Genomic DNA, 23,416 nt, shown 5'->3' on the forward strand with positions numbered 1-23,416 from the left:
AGTGAGAGAAGAATTAGGTATTAGAAAAATGAAAGTCTTGTTAGCAGTAAGAGTGGTGAAGACCCAGAACAGGCTGTCTAGGGAAGATGAGAAATCAATATCCAAGGTTTAAAAAGAGGTTAGACAGACTGTCAGCTTCTGGAGGTGAGACAGGTACACTTGATCTCACCTAAGAGCCTGGCAACACGCTAAGTTATCTCCCAAGGTCTCTCCCACATCAGCATTTTTGGGATTTTTTTTAATTATTCAAGCAATTTGTCTCACTTATGGGATAATTTCATATATGAAAGAATATATTCAATACTAGTGATAGCATATGTTAACTGATTCTTACCCTCCTCCATCTCTTTTCTAAATGGAGGGCACTAAATTCAGCGAGAAATTAAATGAAGTTTAGTCATTTTTACCCCTCTTACTTTGTTTTGCTTTCCTGTCTGAGGCTTCCAGACTCTGAGTGTTCATATCTTTCAGCTTCTTTTCCCTCAAAGACTTTTAGGAATAACAAAATATTCTGTAATTCTTCTCTAAGGTCACTACAGAAGTCACCTTTTTTGTAAATCACGAGGTGATGTTTTGGTCTTGTCCTTCCTTTATTTAAGTGCAGGAGGTGCCCTCAGGTCTGTGCTAATTGATACCAAGCATCTGTTCTGTAGATAAGAATTCACCTGCACCACGAGTGCTCTGAACTAGCAGGAATCTATTCTGACTTTCAGAAATTGAACTGGATGGTCTTAAAAGGTCTTTTCCAACCTTAATGAATCTAGTAGAACTGTCCCCAGCCTGCTCTCTGAAATATCTCCTACTGCAGAACAATCCTCCTGGTTATTAAATAACAGGACACTTGACAATATTGTTCTCCCACAAGACGAAGTTCTGTCATTTACTTGTAATCTGGGGAGTGATTTTTGGATTACTGAAGGACTTTGCACTGCAAAACAAATTAGAATATCAGCATTTGCCAAAAAAATACTGACTCTGGGACCTTCAAGCAGAATAAACATAACACATATTTTGTGTTGCAAATATCAGCAGATCTTGGCTCAAACACCTGAGCAGAAAATTTCTGATAAAAAGAGGGTTTGGATAAATGACCCAAGTTTGGTGACCTTACAACACCTCCCAGGGAGCCCAGGCTTGCAGGTGCTGGGCCCTGGGAAGCTCCACAATGCAGACTGGCTCAGGGGAACCATCCCATAATTGCCAGATTCCCTCAAACCAGAAACTTTAACTTCAAATCCAGTGCTGGTTGAAAAGATTGGAATTTACTGGTACTTCAGAAATAGAATACGAATTCCTATTTTCCCCAAAACCAGCCAAACACACACTTTTCAGGCAAGGAGCATTTCCAGGACCGTTTCTGCTGTGATGGGTGTACCAAGAAAAAAACCAGATCTACTTTTTCCAGAACTGCCCATTCCTCACAGATTAAAATCACTAGGTGACATTTTTAATCAGTATTTCTAGATGGTATTGCTGAAATGAGAACATTAGCAAGCTCATTTAAATTTGCAAACTAAACCCCTTTGAACATTACTTGAGCATGAGAAAGTGGCAAAGGCACACAAAGTTAAAAGGCTGTGAAGAACAAAAAGCTCCTGGGCACTGCACTACTCTCCCTAAGCTCCCCTTTCTCCCATCTCATTAGAGAACACTAAGGAATAACTCTTTCTATCCAAATCCAATCAAAATTCAGGTTAACATCTCTCCTGTGCAGAGCAAGTACTCTTGGTGAAAAGTTAAAGATTTCTTTCAGGACTGGAAAGTCCCATGTTTTAGAGGGTCTACAGGGGTACAGTGGGGCACTGTCCACACACAAAAAATTTAAAAAAGTGAAAAAATCACACCTTATTTCCAGATAAACTGGTTAATTTACAGAGACAAACCACACAACATTCCCTGTTGTTTCTAAAGCTTTGTGAAAGATACATTTTATTCCAAAGTACACAAGGATGCAAGACAAGAAGGAGGCTGGGGGTGTGACAGTTCAAACTCATCTTGCTGCAGATGATCTTGAACTCTGAACAGAACACCTGTACTCTCTAGAAATGTTGCATTCTTAGCCTTTTAAGAAAGGGAAAAAAAAGAAACACAATAGGACAGATGTGGGAAATCTGCTACATGAGTTTTAATTGCAACCATTTGTAATCTGCATTTCCTCCAGATACATATCTTATTTTTAAGCAGATATTACTAATTAAGCAGAGGACTGGGTTATCACCAGCCACTCGCAGAGTCAGGTTATCAACACCATCAAATAACAAAAGCAACCCAAGATATTGATCCAGAATTAGAAGGCCATCACAAACTGCAAGATCCCAGGACCAATTAGGGGATGGGGAGGAAGGATGAAGGCTCCAGGACCACAGACAGCTCTTGCATCTGAATGAGGACTCTGTGTGACCCTCATTGATGTTTGCCTGGGAGGTGGCAGGGTCTGAGATGGGTTATTCACAGCCTCCCAAGCACAGGATCTGAGACCCACTGTGTTCTGCAGGTGTACTCTCACTGCCCTTCCACCCATGCTGCCTCCCTAACCTAAACAATTCCCCTGGAGTGGTGTGCAAGGGGAATTAAACCCAAGCCCTGTGCATTGCAGGTTAACTTGCTGTGCTATCAGGTCATTGCTCCATTCTGGAAATGTCATTCCAGGCTCATAAGGCACTGTATGACTCACCCAAGTTTTAAGGAAGCCTAAAAATATGCAAAAATAAATCTTATTTTTGTATTCATTGTGTCTGTCAATCACAAAAACAGCTTTTAGATAAGGGGGTCCTGAACTATTTGTGGATTTGCATTAACATCTGTTGGCTTATGGGGCACAGTGCAGCAAAAATTTTAACTCAGGTTAAAAATCTGAGTACCTCTGGTCAACTGGGGAAAATAAACAGGCTAAAGTAGCACTGCCACATCCCTACAGCACTGTTAGGCATAAGGCCCTCAGGGACAGCACCCTGGTGCTGTACCACTGTTCTGTGTTTTGGAAGAGGATCAGGGATCCTGCAGCAGGCCCTGGTCCACAGCACAGACATTCCCAGAACTCAGCCTGCACTTTCTGTCCACCCATCAAATAAAATAATATTTTCCATGTCTTCAGTAATTTTCTTTCCACAGTCTCAGGGTGACACACAGACATTGGTGAGAGCTTGGCAATAAATCGAAGAGGCAGGTAAATATTAGCATATTATTTGCAAACATTAAGACTGGAGCACTGAGGAGTCTCTGGTCAGAAAATCAAGCCCTTCTGTCCTTCAGCCCTTTACTCTTATACATCAAAGAGTTACACTGCAAACAGACAGTGCCAGAAAACAAGCTCTGAAGCTCAGCTAAATGCTCCTTGAAACTTAAAATGAAAAGCTCACCAGTCTTACGTTGTTTCTGTTAAGCAATGCATGCTGTGGTGCTGGCTCACGGGTGAAACAAATTGCTGTTCTAAGTCTATTAAAAAGGGGAAAAAAAAGGCCACCATATGGTGCTGACTGCAGTAGCTCTTAGCAGGTGAAACACATCCAGAGCTGTAGCTACCATACTTAATTACTGTGACAAATTCAGTCATTCAAAGTGGGGATTTCTTTGGGTTTATTTTTTTTGTAGTTGTCGTTATTTTTAAATAGGTTAATGTGCTATTCCCACCCTGAAAATAATACTGGGGAGAAGAGGCTAGAGGAGGGGAGGAGAAACCCCACATCCCACACAGATATTTGTGCCACTGAGAAGCAGGAAGGGGTTCAAGCACAGTTTGGGATACTGAAGGCATCACACTGAAGGAGAAGGATGCAGAGTAGAGGGGAGTTTCACACAGAGCATCCTTGAACTCCCTCATGAAAATCTAATGAAGAAACAGCAGTGCTGACACCCCACCCAACCCATCTGCACTGATGGAGATGGTGAAGCCACACAGAACCCTGACACTCTGCTCACACCCCATCAGAACAATACCAAAAAAAAAATATTCACAGTATTTTTAAGAAGATGGCACAGTATTTGTCCTTTGATGTGAAAGTGTGCCAAAAAATTCCTGGAATGGCTTCAGCCTGGCTGTTGTCTGGCTTGAAGGTCCCTGGGGTTTGGTATGCACAAAGGAGTAGTCCAGAGAGAGGGATTCCAAAGAGTACCTTAAATACAAACAAGCCTCCAGACTGAGTGACTCAGAAATCAATTAGCCCCATGCATAGACAAGGCACATTTCCAAGTTATTTGGTATTTAGTGTAAAGTTTCAGGGGATACTGCTGGGATCCTCCACAGCAGCACCTGCTCTTCTATTCCCCTCGCTGCAGTTCAGCATCACACACTCCACGTGGGGCTCACATTTACAAGAATTAGATTAAGTTATTCCAACCCTCTCACTTCTGCCTTTAATAACCTGTGTCATTAAGAGTCAAAGACATCCTTTTGTTCAACAGAAGTCCACTCGTAGTTTCCCCAGTTCTCCATGCCCTGGATATGTGTATACCCACAAAACATTAACCTAATTCAAGCACCAAGAAATGCCCCTCTCTAATTCAAATAATTTAAAAGTCCCTGTGAAAGACCCAGAGGTTTGATTCACATTTTTTTTTCCCTCAGGATAAAATCTTTAGGTGCATCCAGCTGATAATATTCATCATGAGCTGAGCCCCTGAGGTTCCACAGCCCTACAGAGTAGTTACCTTGATAATTTCACTCCTACAAGTTGTACATTCATTTATTAACATCATCCTAAATCCAAACTCTTTAACATCTTGCAAAGGGGATGCACACACGCCCCCATATATACACACACACATTTGGAGCAGTGATTAAGTAATTTCCTTTCCCTTCTAAAAGCATTAATTTAAAATAAAACTTTCACTAGCAGGAACAGCTAAGAACTTGCCCACATCCAAACCTAGAGTTTGCATAATTTCATTACATTATTTAAAAAATTATTTCATTACCAGGGGTTGGGTTTTTTCCTTCCCTTCATAAGATCCTACTTAAAATCTTAAGGGAAAAAACCTTTCTGTGGTCCTTCTACACTCTCACTAATTTTCTCAAAAAGCCTAGAGTAATCTCCCTGAATAGCTTCCAAAATGAATCCCATAAAACAGCTTCTCTCACTGAAACTGTCTTATCTGTGTGTGAGTCAAAAGATCAACTCATTGCAGGGCTTATTTGGGGAAAAAAAAAAAAAATCCAAAAATAAAACACCCAAGCAAAAAAATTATTGTCATTTTAAATTCATAAATACACATTTTAAAGTGTGCATATCCTGAGCTGCAGGCACCTTTCCATGAGTTAGGAATTCTCTAAAACAAACAGCAGCTCCTCCTTGTCCCAGAAAAGCAAACCTGAGCAGGGGAAAATTCAAAGAGCACTGAAATACAACCTTGCCAGAAATACCAGCTGATGTCTGGTGGCAGAGAGGAATCTCCAGGGCAGCCCAGGGCTCCTGGAAAGGTCAGCACAGCCCGGGTGGAGCTCGGAGCGTGCAGCACTGAGGGCTCAGAGCGCAGCTCCAGAGCCAAACTGCACCCACAGCTGCCTTTCCTTGCTAGAGCCACATCCCAGCGCTGTCCCAGGTGCCAAACCCCTGGTGACAAACAGAGAAAGACATTTCTAACCAATGCCTGAAAACAGGACACTGTCAAGTTTTGGTAAAGGTTGTTCTGCTATATTAATTCTATTGCAGAATAAGCCAGGTCATGAGCGCCTTTTCTCATATATCTCAACAAATTTAATTCCAAGATTTGCCAAACTGTTTAGCATAGCTCTGTTTGGTGTGGTAACCAGATGGTTTGAATCAAATCTGAATTCCCAAACCAGCTTAGCTATCTAATGTATTGTGGGCACACCTTTTAAATCATTAATTCCACTGAACACAAAACAAGGTTCTAAAAGAACTGCTCGCTCTTAGGTGCACAGGCTGATAAATTATCACAAACTTGTGAAAGGCAGCTGAAGTTCTGTGATAAATCAGTGTCATCACCTGGTCACAGACACCCAGAGGGGACTGAGTAACAGAATCAACGTGCCATCTCCACATCTCTGCAGTGTGATGATGTGTGACATGCTCTGCTCCTCAGAGCTCTCTCACCACAACCTTTCCCATAACCTTCCCTCAGCACGGAGCACTGGGGATACAACCAGCACTGGTGTTTGCCCTGTGCTGCCCAAGCTCTTCATGGAGAACAGGGGCCAAGCCTCAGCACAACAGAAATTGAATAAATGTGTTACCTGAGTGAGCAAAACCAACACCTACAGCTGTAGGATCAGACCGAATCCTGCACACCTCCCTCACAGCCAGCTGCTCTCCCCCACACCTCGTGGCTGGGAAACACAAGACTGAGGAATTCACCCTAAATTAAAATTTTTAGACAGCTCAGAAACTTATTAACCACCACTCCTTCTTTACTAGAAAGGACTTAACCTTAGACTCTGATCACAACTCAGCCTCTTAAACATTTACTACAGGGAAATGCACTCTTGAATCAGATCCGAGCACGGCTCAGAATCTCAGCTCTCTTTGTTCCAGGATGCTGCAAGGATGAATTTGGGCAGGGGGTGGAGGGAGAGAGTTAAGAGCAAGCTGGCTCTACTGATTTCTTGTAAATACCATAAAAATGAACACTTGACCATAATCTATGAATTGGATATAAAGAGAGAAAATAACTCTTACAGAAATGAGCGCTTTTAAGTGCTTCTTGAGCATCAAATGGGAGAAAACATTTATGAATTTTTCCATCATGGTGTGAAGCATCGTGTCAGGCAGGATCAACCCCATAAAATAATTTTGTGACAATACATGTAAATGGTTTTAACATTCTCAGTCCCTCCAAACCGAGAGCAAAGACTACCCAAGCCATCTGAGAGCTCAGAATTGGAATAGGGCATTTGAAGAGATTATTTGCAGACTAATCATATATTTTCTCATGGAAGCATTCAACAATTTGAAGTACCATATTCACATAGCACATTTTGCCTTCCACAATTACCTCTGAAAGAGCCACTGAAAAATTATACAGTGCGTAGACAAGAAAATATCTAAATGATATGCATGTCTAACAGCAATAGATTATTTTCAAGGGGTCCTAAACCCAGCTTTTCCATTTGTTCATGCAACTGCATGCAATAATAATTTATGTATAAGAATCTATGCATTTCAATCAGATACATACAACTGGTAGGCCTTTCTGTTTGCTCCTTTTTGCATCTTTACATTAAAAAAAAATAGATTTTTAAAGTATTACTTTTGGATTTTTTTTAAATCACACACACATACATGTATGCACACACAACCACCTTGTTCAACACTCAAAGAATCAGTCCTGCAAATCCTGCTGAACATAATAAAAAGATTAAAAAAACCAAAGGTACAATAACACTGGTTTGATACTTAGATCCACCCAAAAGAAAAACACAGTTGCCATCACAGGAAATTTTCCTGATTGCATGTTTTAAAAAAAATCCTGTTTCAAACAAAACAGAAGAACAGAACAGAACAGAACAAAAACAAATTCACTGTAACCCTATTTGGTATAAGGAGCCTGAGAGGGGCCTGCACCAAACCAAGCCCAGGAACCACAATCCTGCACCAAACCAAACCCAGGAACACAATCCTGCACCAAACCAAGCCCAGGAACCACAATCCTGCACCAAACCAAACCCAGGAACCACAGTCCTGCACCAAACCAAACCCAGGAACACAATCCTGCACAAAACCAAGCCCAGGAACCACAATCCTGCACAAAACCAAGCCCAGGAACCACAATCCTGCACAAAACCAAGCCCAGGAACCACAATCCTGCACAAAACCAAGCCCAGGAACCACAATCCTGCACCAAACCAAACCCAGGAACACAATCCTGCACCAAACCAAGCCCAGGAACCACAGTCCTGCACCAAACCAAACCCAGGAACACAATCCTGCACAAAACCAAGCCCAGGAACCACAATCCTGCATAAAACCAAGCCCAGAAACACAATCCTGCACAAAACCAAGCCCAGGAACCACAATCCTGCACAAAACCAAGCCCAGGAACCACAATCCTGCATAAAACCAAGCCCAGGAACACAATCCTGCACCAAACCAAACCCAGGAACACAATCCTGCACCAAACCAAACCCATGAACACAATCCTGCACCAAACCAAACCCATGAACACAATCCTGCACCAAACCAAACCCATGAACACAATCCTGCACCAAACCAAGCCCAGGAACCACAATCCTGCACCAAACCAAACCCATGAACACAATCCTGCACCAAACCAAACCCAGGAACCACAGTCCTGCACCAAACCAAACCCAGGAACCACAAGTGACCCCAGGACAGGGTGAGGGAGAGGCGAGACAGACTTTGATTTCATCTGATTTCAGGAATTTATTATAACTTTCAGTCTTATTCAAGACAAAACAGTTAAAAAGAAAATATATGTTAAGATGAAGCAGTTTTAACAAGTCTGATGTATTTCTACACATTCTATAACTCCTAAAACTACAGCAGTACTGTGGGATGGGTAGGAAAAGGCTACCTACAGTTCCTCACCCAAATTTCCTCCCCACACTTCGTTTTCATCCTGGCCTCTGACTGTTCAGAGCGGCCAGTTGTGCAGAACTAAGCAGAAAAATCCTGCCTTCCTTTACATTTCAGTGCCACAATGTCCCAGAAGGGAGCAGTGTCACCTCCTGTCCCCCCCAGAGATCCTGTCTGTTCCCCAGGTCCTACAAACACCACTGACCCAGTCCTGGTGCTGGGCCCAGAGGAGAATACAGACTGCCTGAATCACAGAACACAGCTACCTTTAATACTGCTCCTAACACAGAGATTAATCCCATTATCAAAGTCCATGTTCAAAAAGCCAAGCCTTTTCTCCAGTAATAAGCTGGTATCTGTAAAACCACGTGCCACAATAATGCAAGGTTTAATTTTCTTCTGTGCTTTATCATGGAGAGAGGAAAAAAAATCTCCCTTCAGCTCCTCATTCATGGAGCATCCTTGATCCTTGGGTTCTTACTGAAGAAACTGACTTTTGATGCACCAACAGGCAGAGTCTCCAAATTGGCTTTCAGTAACTCTTAAAAAAAAATAAATTTCAAAATAATTAAAAACCTACACACAAACAGAAATCCCCAAAACTCACAGCATCTTTTAAATTTTCTTTGTCTGTGTGAGGAGTGCATTAGATCAGATAAGGGATATTAAATGGCCTTTAAGCCTGACAGCAAAGAGCAGCTCTAATGGGAGTCCCAAATTGCGCTGCCAGCAATCCAGTGTACTTACAAAACAGCAACATCAAGATGCCAGAACACTGCCATGACCTATATTTCCTGCAAACCAATTTTCTTCTTTGTAGGGTGGATGGAAAGAATCCAAGTGCTATTTAAGTTCCTTTTCTTTCTGCTGGAACCATGCCTTATCATACACATTTTTCCTACACCCAACTTTTCTGTGCCCTACAGCTTTTAAAGCAGGAATTATCTACAGTCTATTTATTTATTATAAACAGTAAACACTGCAAAATCGTGTTTAGGCCACAATTATCAGGTGAGACCAGAATTCCTTGTATCTCATTTCCACACTTTTAAAAGAAACCAAACCCCTTAAAGGGAAATCTTAACAGAAGAAGAGTGTTACCAAGGGATACAGGTCACACATTTCAAGGAATTTCTGTGGATTCATTACTGATGATGCCAAAATTTCCAGCGTTCATATTTATCAAAGAGAGAGGTTTATTCTTTTGCTTATTCACATGCTATGGGGGAAAGTTGTATCCTTTAAGGAGAACATTAAAGTCAAGACAACATTTCCAGAAGAAGGGAGGTATCTGTCCAATTTCTCTGACCCCCACTGCCTTGTGATACCCCTAGAAATTCAAATTTTGCCTCCGATGGAGGAACTTTGTTCATTTGTTATACACACTGCTCAGAGTGGTTAACAAAACACCTGAAAGGATTCATGATAAGCTTGTTTTCACCACCCCACCCCCCTTACAGTTATCCTTGCCAAATGCAAACTCTCCCCCTCAGGCAAGGAAATTTGGAAACAGGACACCTGATGCAGCTTTTATTCCAAAATTGTCTCACGTGTGTTGAGTGTCAGAAAGAGCCATGTTGTGCCACAGCACCCACTTGTCTCAGGAAAATTGAAATCACTCGGTGTCTAACACTTTGAATGATTTCCCAACTTCTCACTTGCCCCATCTGCTCCTCTCAGCTCAGTTTGATTTGTTTTAGCCTTTGTGTCTGCAGTGGCACCAACAAAACTGCAGCATCACTGCAAGCTCCTCTGCTATGGAATGGTGCCAAGGCTCTCAGATTCAGCCTCCTACAAGAGAAAAACACCCAAAAAAATCAGATTTCTGCCTCGTTCTGTTGTCTCTCCCATCCTCCAACAGAATCACAAGCAGCTCTCCTGATCCAATGCTGAGCTCTAAAATAATATCCCACCTACAAAATAACCAACATTGGAATTACTAATCAGATGTCCACAGAACACAGCAAAGCACATGAAGGCCACGTCTCAGCCCCAGTTTTACTTTATTAGTTGCCCCAATTAGCTAAGGAATTAAAGAAAAACTACTTGAGTTTATGTAGGATTTTGTTTCTGTGCTGTTAGTATGGTACTTAGACCTCCAAAGCAAAAACACCACCTACTTTCCAGCATTTAAGAAACTGGGATTCTGAAATCAGAAATAGGTGGGGAAATGGATAAAAACAATAGGAGATATACAATATCAACGGGGGTTTTTGGTTAAGACAATGCACAGTCCCTGAACTGCAATGGAATCTGGATACACTCACCCAGGGTTTTAAAAAAGGCCTTAAATTTGATGGATGAAAGATCTTAGAAATAACTGCAAGAGGAAAAAAGCCATGATCAGTCCATACAAGTGTCCATTAAAAAAGACTCAACCCAGACTGAGTAGAATCTTAACAAAAGAAACTAAAAAATCCCAGACTCACACTTGTTCATCTTCCCACAGAAGAGTCAGCAACCAGACCAGTGAGAGCCCACAAAGATGTGGGCTGTGAGAAGGGAATCGCTCCAAGACTCTCCCTTGGGAGCCACCAAGGACTAAATACATCATTTTGTACAGAGAAAAACAACTGATGTTTTTGAGAAAAAACAGCACTCTCAGCTCACACCCCAACCTGTGCTTCTGTCACTATGAGCACCAAGCTGACAAGAGCTCAGAACTCCAAGACAGTGATCTCAAGTTGCCTTAGGTTTACTCAAAAGGAGGTCTCTTCTCAATGAAAAAACATTTAAAGCTCTCCAAAACCTTGGCATTCACTTCTTCAAGTGCAAAGTACCACCACCACCAGTGGCTTGGCCTGGTGTTTGTTAGAGATGTTCAGGCTGGATCAGGTAACCAGGAACTTCTGCTTTTCTTAGGAAAGCACACAGTGAGGTACCAACACACACAACCCCTGGCAGCAGCTCCACCCTGCTGAATCACTTAGCTGCAATTCCTCACAGTGCCCTCAGTGGGATATTTTTTTCTTCCCCAGTGTTCATCCCCTCCTTCTGGTGAAGGTAACAAAGCCCAGCTCTGCAATTCCAAAGATGTATGGCTGTAACACCTTCCAAGAGAAGTCACTAAACATGCTGCCACTGCAGCAAACTGAGCAGCCAGTCACAAAGGTGGTCCTGAATTTGGGAACGGTGTTCAGCAGTCATTGGGAAGGAAATGAGGCAGAAAGTGAGTTAGCCAGGCAACTGCAGGGCTGGGAGCATAGTCAGGTGTGGGAGCTGCAGGGGAAGCAAAGGTGAGCACAGCCAGAGAGCCAACATTGACATCTGCAAGGTAAAATATTATGTTTGCAACTAGAAGAGAAATCTCCCTGGTAGAAGAAGCTGCTGTGGCATAAACTGCTCCTATGAATGGCTTTGGCACAGCAGTGAGTGTGTGTGGCCATACTGCTTCTTCAGTAAACAGGGAAAATAAACCAGGATGCATATCAAATTAACCAGCTTCAACAGACATGCCCTTTTCCTTCGCAGATCACAATTTCTCCCATCTCTGTTCCTATTTTCACAGCTAAAAAACGTTATTCCATTCCCTAGTTTGTATTTTTGAAACCAGGGCTCTGTCACCTCCTGGCCACTCTTAGCAGCCATGAGGTACAGCCTGACCCCAGTGAGGAAATCTTTGTGGGTTATTGCTTTGTTCCACAGCATCCTGAAAGAAAAGCTGCCAGCCAAACATCTCCAGCCAAACACAAAATACATTATTAATGAAATTAGGGCGAGGAACCTTTTTGTATGCCTCTTTTATTAAATAATTCCAAGCAACTCCGTTGCGCAATTACAGCATCTGAACTTTGCTTTTTAAATGTTGCCATGTGTAATCTCAACTGTGTATTTGCACTTGAAATTGGTAATCTGAAGGCAACAGAGTCTGTAATAAGTGGAATTATTAATAAATTCTATTCCAGGTCCTACCACTAAGAAATGTACCCCAGGGCCCTGCATAAGGTGACATTCTTACTTTAATATTAAGATTAATATTATATTTCTTTAAGATTTGCTTACAAAAAGGTTCCAAAACAGATAAGCATTTCCACAGAAAAACAACCTATTTCAAAGCCAATCATTTAGAATTAAAACTACTTTCTCAATCTCCAGAATTTGAAAGAATTAGGCAAACCAGAACCTACAGGATCAACAGTGATGTTCAGCCCAGATCACTTCTCCACAGGGGAGGAATTCCTGGTGGCCTGTGGTTGGGCATGAGAAAACCTGAGCTTGTGCAAAGTACCTGTGAAGAAAAGAGGCAAAAATGCAAAGGAAATACAGGAAATGCCTGGTCAGCCCATATCACCAAAGGATGGGTTCTGAGCTGCTCATGGCCTTCCCTGTCTCAGCAACCTGTGCAAATCTGGCTCAAGCTGATAATGATCAAACCTAATTACAATCTGACAGCCCTCACTGGCTTATACAGTGCTTAAGATTTTATCACAAGTCTCATGATATTTAGTGTTCTTCTTAAGCCCTAATTCCTCATGTCAAGCAATTACCCAAGGTTCTCCTCTTCCAATAGAAATGGAGTTTCCATGCCATGAGCTTGGAACAAAGCTTCAAACATGACCTAAATGGAACCTAATGGTTTCTAAACTTTTTTTTTATTTTATTTTAATATATACATTTAAAATTCTGCTGGGTCCCTTTACAAGCTTTAGAGCTGGGTGCAGATGGATACAGACATATCCAGCACAAGGATTGGGTAAGAACAAGCAGCTCCAGCAGAGAGATCATGACACTCAAACACCAAGGTATGAGCACCTATCACTGAGTAAGGGAAATAACAGGCTTTAAACCCAAGTCACTGCTTAAAACTACAGCAAAATAAATCACCTGCACAACCAGTTACTTCAGTTTTCTACACCTTTGCAACACTGGGTGCCTTGCTAGAGGGTAACAGCTCTCCTCCAACACCACTGCCTGTGGCTTAGAAGCAACTTCTGCTGTGTCCCACAGTCAAAGAGCTTTGACTCAAGAGAAGCCTGGGTGGCAGCAGGGGAGAGATGAACTCCTCCACACTGGCTTTTGGCTGAGTTCTTCACCTCCACGTACAGAATCCCTTCTGGCTGGCAGCAGAGGGCCAGCTGGCCCCATGTGCAGCAGCCTTGGCTCCCTGGCAGGCTGCAAGAGCACACACATCTTGAGATAATTCACCAGAACACGTTTGTGAGCCTGGCACATCTATGCCAGAAGCAGTGTCTCCCCCAGTCTGGGTTTTCAGTTCCACCACAAACTCTTCCAGGAGATTGGTGGGTCTGTGCTAGGTTTTAGCACCCTCAACATCCCAAGCCACTGAGTTTTTCTATGGAACATCACCTGTGTGAGGTGTCCTAATGTGTCTGCTGCCTGCTCACACTGTGTGACACCCTTCACTTCATGAAATGGAAAAGACAATTCCTTGTTCACTTCTCCAGAGGGGTTTAATAAGTCTTTATCAGAAGTCCTCTCTTTCCTGGGCTAACCTTCTGTTCCTCTCTTACGCTGGGCTGACATGAAATCTCTGCCTAGCTCAGTTGCACTCAGAATACAGACATTCAGCTAAAAATCCCTCAATTTTGTTTCTGTAAAACAGTTCTCGCTTTCCTAACTTACCTGTCCAACACAAACCCAACACAGCAGTCCAGAAACTTTAACAGCAGGACATTACCTACCTACTCCCTTTTTCTTCCAGATTATACTCAGAAGACACAACTGTAGAGAATTCAAATGACATAGCTCAGAAGGAAAATTAGATACACATGACTTGTAAATTGAGATGTCCCTGGCCTTGGACCAGGGAAACCTCTAAATCCATCACATCAAACCAGCAGGCAAGAATTCTGATAATGCAATGAGAAAGCTGGTAAAGCTTCAATCCCTGATCTGCTGCCACAGCCAAGAGGGTGAATATTCACTGCAACTCTTCTGCCTTCATTCTGCCCGTTTTAGACTCGATTCCTAAAGGAACCTCAAATCTGCTTAATAAAAACTGAAACACTTCAGACGCTGTGGACAGCTGAACTTAACAAAAAATGGTTCTATTTCAATAATGTGTAAGAAATTATGCACTGGTATCACACATATATTGGGTTTTGTAAGGACAGCAGGGATGCTCCAAGGCTTCCCTTTTTTTCCCATGGATTTCCATGGCTCCAAGAAAATCAGTATATTTGCTCCACAGAAGTGGGATTCTGATATGAGAAGGTGATGTCCTGATCCCATTTCTCCAAACTCTCAATAAAAATTCACAATTACACATCCACTAACCACAGGGCAACTGTTGGAAGGTCTTTTGTATTGAAAACCACTATGGAGCACCTGTGACTTAACTGACCCCAGCACTGGCCATGGAGATCCTGTTCTCAACCCTAACTAAGGATTTACTCCAACTCTACACAGACTTCCAGTAGGCCAAAACCTTTTCCACATGAAAAATACTGAACTAATATAATTTAAAGCATGAATTTAAACCCATTTGAAGGGCTGCAAAGCCAAGTGAAGTTATTTCAATAGTAAAGTTGCAAATCTCAGTTTAGCCTCGGCTTACTGAAGGCTTTTGAAAGTTAAATCTATATAAACCAGTCCTAATCTCAAAGATGTTTCTGATAAGGGCCTGTACCAGCTTAAGAATTTAGGAAAAAATAAATCAGTTTAAAGTGAGACTCGTTCAGCAGTCATGCACATCTCAAGACAGTGACTGGAGGGGCTTTGCTCTATTGACAGTAATCACACACTTTAACACAAGCCCAACATCATCTCTTCATTCACCAGACAAATAAAATTTCATGTTGGAAAACAGTAATGACAACAGTTAATATTTTCAGTAATAAGTTATCCTCACAGAGAGCACTTGACCTTCATTGTAATTTCCACACAGCTTGCAGTAAACCACCTGAGTGTGTATAAAATGTAATGAATAAAGAAATATTAAAAACGATAGAATGTTATTAAAGTAGGTCACAATCCAAACAGCACAATTACTGAAAAAAACTATGTTTGAAACTACATCACTCCCAATCCTTCTCACACTGGATGAGCTACTCTATAATTTATTTTGCCTAACAACAGCTTCTGTCCATATTGTCTCTTTTTATCCCCAAAGACTCTATTAATGCAGCCCACTGTGCCACATGACAGCACAATGCCCACACGAGGCATGAAATGTCACAGATCACAGCTTTACACCTGGCCAGCATAATATATTCATCAAATTCTCTCATGCAGTGGAAACATTTGTTGTGATTTTGTGGGTCAAGCTACAAGAGGCAGATGGAATGGGCAATTCATTTACATGATGGGGTCCCTAAGCACATTCACTTTGTTTCTGAGGGACAAAACCCAGCCTTACACAGCTATCCAAGAAACCTCGGACAAAAGGCATTGTTATTTTAAAAGATGAGAAAAAGTGGTTTCCTCTGCGGCTTTTGGGCAGCAATCATGATTCCTTTTGACCCTTAACATTATATTCCTCATATTCTGAATATTCTTGAAAAGCTCAGGGTTGGGATCTTTGATTCACATCCTGAGAGGAGATGAGCATAATTAAGATCCACCTGCAAGTTAAAGCAAGTCTGACAGTGAGTCAAGAGTGGTGAGACTCTTCCCAGCACTCTTCCCAGCACCCACCCATGTGAAATCCCACAAATTCTGTAGGAAATGCACCACAGCAGGTCAGAGTGGCCAGCTCTTTAATTTTATCCAGAAATTCAGGATGAGTGGATGTAGATACTGACTTTACCCATCATTCCACAGAGCACAAAACAATCTAAAGTGTCCACAAGAATAAAAACATAGAAAGAAAAATCTTTGGATACAAAATGTATCCCTTGATACATTATGAATATTTTGAGTGTTTTTGAAACAGCGTTTTAGATTGTTGACACTGGTGTCACTGTGAGAGTTTTGACCTATATAAACAGCAAAAATCTTTGTTATAGGGAGAGTATTAACCCTGTTATCTTTTAATTATTTGTGTTGCACATGAGTATCAGTGGCATGTGTGGGTTAGAAGCACAGCCTACCTATATTGGAGCTTGCAGGAAAGCAAAATTTCAAGACAGTAGAAAAATAAAGAAAAAAAAAAGTATCTACTACTACATTGCTCTTTTTGTTAACAAAATTATACAGTAAAGTCTGGATGCATATCTAATTTTATCTCCCAGCATCTGCCACTGCTTCATGACCTCTAAGACAGTCTGCAAGCACATTGATAAACAGATTAAAAGGTAACTCAATGGATATAGAGCAATCCTCCGAGTTCCCAGAATGATATTTGACTGAATCACACCAAACACACCATCCCATATCCTCCAAAAGAAGAGGAAGCCCCTTGTCCCCCAAAAATCAAACTGCCATCCTACTGTTTCCCTTGCCTGAATACCAAAAATAACCAATATATAAACATATTTGCAATCAGACACTGATTTTTTTACAGAGAAGAAGTGCCTGTTTCCTTGCTTGTTTCAGAAAGGATTCGAGTTCAGATAGCTAAATGGAAAATCGTGATTATAGAGAAGAAAATATTTTATGCATCAACTCCTTTCTCCTGGAACGCCAGTTTCAGTAAGATTAATCACATCTACTATTGACAGATGATTCTTCCATCCATTAGTCCTCATAAAACAGGGAAAAAACCTGGCAGCCTGGTGCTTAGGGAAGGAGGGAAACACGCCCGTGGCAGGGGGTTGGAATGAGTTGATCTTTAAGGTCCCTCCCAACCCAAAGCATTCTGTGACTCTATGCCATGGCCAGCTGATCTGTAGGGAATCTTCTCCACATGAAGAGCTTTTAACCTGGAAGTGGAGTTTGATGTTCAGCGCTGAGTATTGGGGTTTCCTTCTGACTTAGCAGCTCAGGGTGAAGAAAACCTGTGGCCAGGTGGAATTGCCAGGCAGGTGTGCCCAGAGAGCCCTGACCCTGTGGGAGGAAAGCAGATTAAAGACTAAAGCAACTCATCTTGAAGGAAGGCAAAGCATTCACTTCATCCTCATGAAGAAGTAAAAGCTCAGGGTTTCAAATGAGATGTAAAATAGAGCCTTGACCATTCATCGTCATTAAAGATCCCATGAAAATTCCCACAAGAGCAAAAATGTTAACTAACATGTCCTGGCCAATATCCAACTCAGATAATTGCATTCTGCTTCCTAAATTCCCCTTGCAGTTTCAATTGGATTAGTTTTTCTTCATTTCTCTTCCCTAAACCCCTCCTGCATAATGTTTCCAGCCTGGAATGGCTGCTGTATTCCACTCCAGAGGTGTGTGAATTATCAGTGCTGGGCAATCCCAACATACATTTTAGATATATTAGTCAGGGAAAACACTCTCTGAGCTGGAGTAATCCCCTCACCTCTCACTGAGGAGCATTTAACATTACAAATGAGAAATCCCTCTGATGTTAGTAAGATTTTTTTTTTTAATTTTTTTTTTCTAAAATATTGCCCTTCAAGGAATGGTACCAAACCAGCCTCCTGCCAATTAGGAAAGTCCTTTGCTGGGCCATATCCTCAGCTTGAGGAACCAGCTGCACTTGCTTTGACTTCAGTGGGATCAGCTACATTAAAACAGGAGTAAATATTCATATAGTGTTTTTTTTCACTAAGTCACTCATGCTCAAATGTTGGAAGAATCAAAGGAGTTGGCTGTTGAATGCATCAATCTGTGGTTGTAAAAGAGGAACATCAGAATGTATTCTCATCCCTTTTAACTGGCATGCAAATCTTCATGCTATTTTAAAGGGAAGTTGGAGGTTTTTTAACTTGGCATACTGATGAAAAATGAAAGTGCTGTGAAATATGAATCTCCTGTTGTGTGCTATGTGTATTCTACTGTAAATACTCACAATAGTGTAGAGGCAAACTGAAAAGTCCTGACCCAGTGCATTTTATGAAACAGGAGGAGCAAAGGTGATTTATGTGCATAAAAGCAAAAACTGACAAGCCTTTGATTTTCTTGCAGAACAATCCCAAAATGATTGTCAAGACTGCTTAGGTTTTTTGCCCTCTGCACTTCCCATAATAGGACCATTTTATCCAACACACTGTTTTATAGACACTGTGTATAGGGTCATTTCCACCTGCTATCCAGGTTACTCAAAAGAATACTTCTCATTCCCCCTTCCAAGAGCTCTTAGCAGCGGTTGAGACTGGCTTGTTTTCAGTTCCAGCCTGCTCCTGCATTTCTGGTTAAGCATAAACCCACAAATACACCATTTATTCCTTCTTTACAGCTCTGAAAAAAGGACATCCTTAAAAATCCGAGGAGAGCAATTGTAGACAGGCTGCAGCCAGAAAAATGGGGAACACGGGGAATACACCTCTTCTGGGATTTTCTCCTGAATATCCTAACCCTCCTCCTTTTTCCCTTGTAGGAGGTGTCACTGTAAAGGGATCCCTGCTTGTCAGCTCCACACTGGGCTGGCTGCTACATCATGCTTAATTCCCTTGACAAAGTGTGGATGGAACAGGGGGGATGGGAAACCTCCAACAGCATCCAACTTCTGCAGCAAACATGCCTGGTGAATTGAGTGAGGAAATTAAAGGTACCAGAGGGTGAATAGCAGGCACCAGCCTGACTGAAGCTCACCTGATGAGCACAGATGGATCTGCAAAGAGATTTTAGGTCAGCATCAGATGGTTAAAGAAGCAGAGACCATGTTCCTGATCTGCAGCACACACTTGAGTTTGATAAGGGGAGAGCTGATCACCAGAAATCACTGACACTTCTTGTTTCCCATCTCCTGCCATTCTGGATACCAACCTTGACTCCAGCCCAGCTCCTTTTGCACACAGCTGACATCCACATGGGAAATGACACCCATCCTCCACCACAGACTCCTCCGTTCCCATGGTTTTGCTCCAGTGGAGAAATGGGTTTGAGCTGGAGAACTTTGAGGTTTGCATCCCTATGATAAGTTGTGTTAAGATTATATGGCATTTACAGCAAGCACAGGATGGAAAGTTTAGTCCTCCTGTTGAAACTGAATTTCAAACACATACAACTGTTCATCCAGTGCCTTGCTTTCATGAACAACCTGAAGGAAAGCAGTACTGGAGTAAAATGTCTCTTCCAGCCACTCCTTCCTTCCCACTTTGATTTCTTTTTAAGATCACCCTGTGTGGAGTGGAAACATCTGCACTCATGTGCTCTGAAACAGCCACTGCCACGACAATCAGTAAAAATTAGCAGAACTACAGGAGCTACAGAAGCTTGGGATTAGCAAAATCTGAAAAAACAGATGGATTTCTCTACCCTCCTCTCTGCATCTTGAGGAGCCCTTCCAAAAAACCCAACTGTAAACATTTTAATTCTCTGTCAGCTCTCAGGAGAAAATCATTACAGAGGCAAAATTACAGAGCAGTGGGTGTCACTCTGCAGTAAGTGTCTGTCAGTCAAGCAGGCATCTCCCCCCAGTCACCCCCAGCATTCCCATCCTCCAACCCAGAAAAAAGGGTGCTGGGCATGGAGAGCTTGCTTGGGGCACTGCTTGAGTGATCAGGCCAAAGCTGTAATCAGCCACTCAGTGGCACAATAGCTTAATTCTTTATTTATTAGTCTGTCTCCCCTCTCTGGTTCAAGTAGTTTATACACTTAATTCAATTTTAAGAGCTATGTGTTTGTTTACTAGAGCAAACAAAAACCAGTAATGAAGAGCTATAGTTAAAGAGAAGTAACCAACATGTTTGTCTTCTGCTCCAAATTATTTTTTTAGCACCAAATATTGACATTAGAAGCTTAGTTCCATGTCTGCTTTGCACACCTGCCAAGCACACACCAGAGAATTTGGTGTGAATTTGCTGAGGTATAGGTGCTGACCTGTGCTTTCAGCATGACATCCCAAAGAAACCATCTAAAACCTAGTGGAGTTTCTCAGAGCAAACCTTAATCAATCAATTTGCCAGCACCATCAACCTCAGGGATCTTCTTTCTTTTTATCTCCAGTCTTCCTTGCCTTCATTCCTTGCAGCATCAGAGATAGAGTAAACCATACACAGAGGAGAATGATGGTATCATCTACCACTGCACTCTGCTTGGTTAAGGAAAGGTATTCAAGCTGGAGACCTCTCTGGCAATTGAAGGGAGAAGGAAGGAAGGAAGGAAGGAAGGAAGGAAGGAAGGAAGGAAGGAAGGAAGGAAGGAAGGAAGGAAGGAAGGAAGGAAGGAAGGAAGGAAGGAAGGAAGGAAGGAAGGAAGGAAGGAAGGAAGGAAGGAAGGAAGGAAGGAAGGAAGGAAGGAAGGAAGGAAGGAAGGAAGGAAGGAAGGAAGGAAGGAAGGAAGGAAGGAAGGAAGGAAGGAAGGAAGGAAGGAAGGAAGGAAGGAAGGAAGGAAGGAAGGAAGGAAGGAAGGAAGGAAGGAAGGAAGGAAGGAAGGAAGGAAGGAAGGAAGGAAGGAAGGAAGGAAGGAAGGAAGGAAGGAAGGAAGGAAGGAAGGAAGGAAGGAAGGAAGGAAGGAAGGAAGGAAGGAAGGAAGGAAGGAAGGAAGGAAGGAAGGAAGGAAGGAAGGAAGGAAGGAAGGAAGGAAGGAAGGAAGGAAGGAAGGAAGGAAAATAAACAAACAGAAAAACCTGTTGCAAAAAAAAAAAAAATCATAAATAAAGCCTTGGGTTTGGAGCTTTACTTCTTCAGATTTTGGGTTTAGATTTACCACTCACATGAATGTCTACAAGCACTTTAACACCACAATTAAAAAGGCACAATAAATTCAGCCCAGATTCCTTAAATACAACATAATCACTTCCCACAGAACTACTGAAGTCTACTGAAAACGTAGCTGCAGCATTAGAGGGTTATTTGCTCCAAGGACCTTTTTAATATGGCTGTATTGTAATACTGCAGTGCAAGAGCCTCTCCAGCCATAAAAAGAAATTTAGCTCAGAACCACAACTTGTGGGCAATGAAAAACACATTTGCTTCAATTTGCCACCATTTAATAATAGCATTGTTTAACAAGATCAGTTAAAACAACCAGCCTCAGAAGACACAGCAGTGCACTTCTTCTCACGAGACCCCAAGAGCTCCGAAATTAAATTCATTCTGCAAACCAAACATTCAAAGCAAGCAGCACCACCAGAAAGACCATATTCAAAAGAGAGAACATTTAGTGACTGAGCAGAAAAAGAGAACCCTTCTCTATTTCCCCAGACATGCACGTTTTACTTTGAAGCTGATGTATATTTCACCGGCAAGGAAAATAACAGTCCTCTCCTGGAAGTAACACATTTGTCATTACACTTTCCATTCAAAATCAAGAACACGCTGAATTTGCACACATGGGGAAGCAGCTACCAGGATCTGGGTGTATTCTGTATCACATCACTAGTAAAACCCCATATATCCTCACATAATTATTTTTCTACAAGGTTATGCCTAATTGGCCACTAACCTTCCTGATTAATCATCTACACTACAAGAAGGCGTCGAGAAAAAGGCAGAAGGGCAACAAAATATTTATTCGGGCTGTAAATATCGAACCAAGAGGGGACAGCTGGTTCAAGTTCCCCTTCCCGGCTGGCACGCAGAGGTGGATGGCGAGAAAACCCCTGCTCGATAGTCTCACACACACAGACACACAAATAAGAAAGGAAGCGGTGTCTCACGTTCATTCCCGGCACGGCTCGGAGATGCTCTAAGTTGCCGGTGGCCGGCTCTGGAAGTGTTAAATCCCCGCGCACGGCCCCGAAGCGCGGCTGCTGCGGGCGAGCCTCCGCTCGCATCCCCGCTGGGTCCCAGCCGCGCGGCGCTGCCCGAGCATCGCTCCCCGCCTCCTCCCGGCCCCGCCGCTCCAGCGCCTCCCTCCCGGCGGAAAAACTTTGCGCTCAACTCCGCCGAGCTCCGCGGGGCGCCGGGACTCGCTCCGAGCACGGCGGCGGCAGCGGGCGGCTCCCCCCGCGCACAGCACCGCGGTTCCCCGCCGCCTCCTCCTACCTGCAGCCGGCGCCGCTCCCCGCAGTGCCCCGCTCATCCTCATCCTCATCCTCATCCGCCTCCTCCTCCTCCGGCGGCGGCGGGCGGGATGCGCGCCCCGGTGCCTCGCTGGCTGCGGCGCTGCTGGCGCGGAGCCTGCGCGGGCGGAGGCGGCTCCGGTTAGCGCCGGTGCCCTGCAGCTACCGCATCCCCCCAATAGCGGCCAGCGGAGCCCCCCGCCCCGCCCGGGCCGCGGGCAGGGGGCGGCGCCCGCGGGGGACCCCGCTCCGGCAGCTCCGGGCCCCCTCCGGCAGCTCCGGGCCCGGGCTCCTTCTCCTCCCTCCGGCCGCTCCGTGTGAGGGGACGCGGCTTCCAGCGCTGAAAGCGCCCCGGCCCCCGGCAGCACCTCCGAGCACGGCCCGGCTGCCGCAGCTCCCTCGGGCCCGTCCCTCCCTCTCGGCAGGCGGCTGAGGAAGCCCTTCCAGCGCCGGGCTGGCCGTGCCGGCCGTCACTGCCGGCTCCGGGCCCGGGGGCTGCAGCCGACAGCCGCCGGTGGCAAACGGGACCCCTGAGCATCCCCGGGCAACAGGGACAGCGGGGGCTGCTCCCTCACACCCAGCCGAGGCACACACAGGCGTTCTGGGCCCAGCGGGGTGTAACATCGCCCTTCCTCGCCATGCTGCCTTCTCTTCCTTGGGATTCTGCCTGGCTATCCCACAAGAGGTTCGTTCCTGGCTGCCGCCTCCCCCGTGCAGAAAGGTGTCTGCTCCTGATGCTTGAAAACGGACTTTGAAGGCAGAAATACTTTTGAGTGACAGTTCATAGCCGCGGTAGACCCGGCTTGCCTGGCTGTTCACAGATGAATGTTAAGTGTTTCTCTGGCAAGCTCTGACCTAACCGGCTCTGTCAATAGGTGCCTGGCCTGCTGGGCAGTGCTCAGCAAGGAGAATTACAGTCTGTACACACATATATTTCTTGCTCTTCCTTGTCCACTCTTTCAATGGGATGTCACCAAACAGCAAAATTAATCCCTGGCAAGGAAGAAATTCACGCGTG

The 23,416-nt window shown here is 43.6% G+C and overlaps 1 protein-coding gene across 5 annotated transcripts in view; it reads right to left on the reverse strand.

Annotated features, from left to right (window-relative positions):
* Positions 1-22,522, reverse strand: part of DAB1 (DAB adaptor protein 1) — a 418,255-nt gene extending 395,733 nt beyond the window's left edge. For 3 of the 5 annotated variants that reach the window (XM_086841649.1, XM_086841645.1, XM_086841640.1), the window contains exon 1: positions 22,382-22,522. The gene's annotated coding sequence lies outside the window, so the exon portion shown is untranslated. Of the gene's footprint in view, positions 1-22,053; positions 22,143-22,381 lie in introns of those variants that run through there. The other 2 variants (XM_086841655.1, XM_086841639.1) reach the window with 1 other exon arrangement.
* Between the last annotated feature and the right edge of the window lie 894 nt (positions 22,523-23,416).

Source organism: Cyanistes caeruleus, chromosome 9, assembly GCF_971803275.1.
Source record: "Cyanistes caeruleus chromosome 9, bCyaCae1.hap1.1, whole genome shotgun sequence".
In the NCBI taxonomy this organism is placed as follows: Eukaryota; Metazoa; Chordata; class Aves; order Passeriformes; family Paridae; genus Cyanistes; species Cyanistes caeruleus.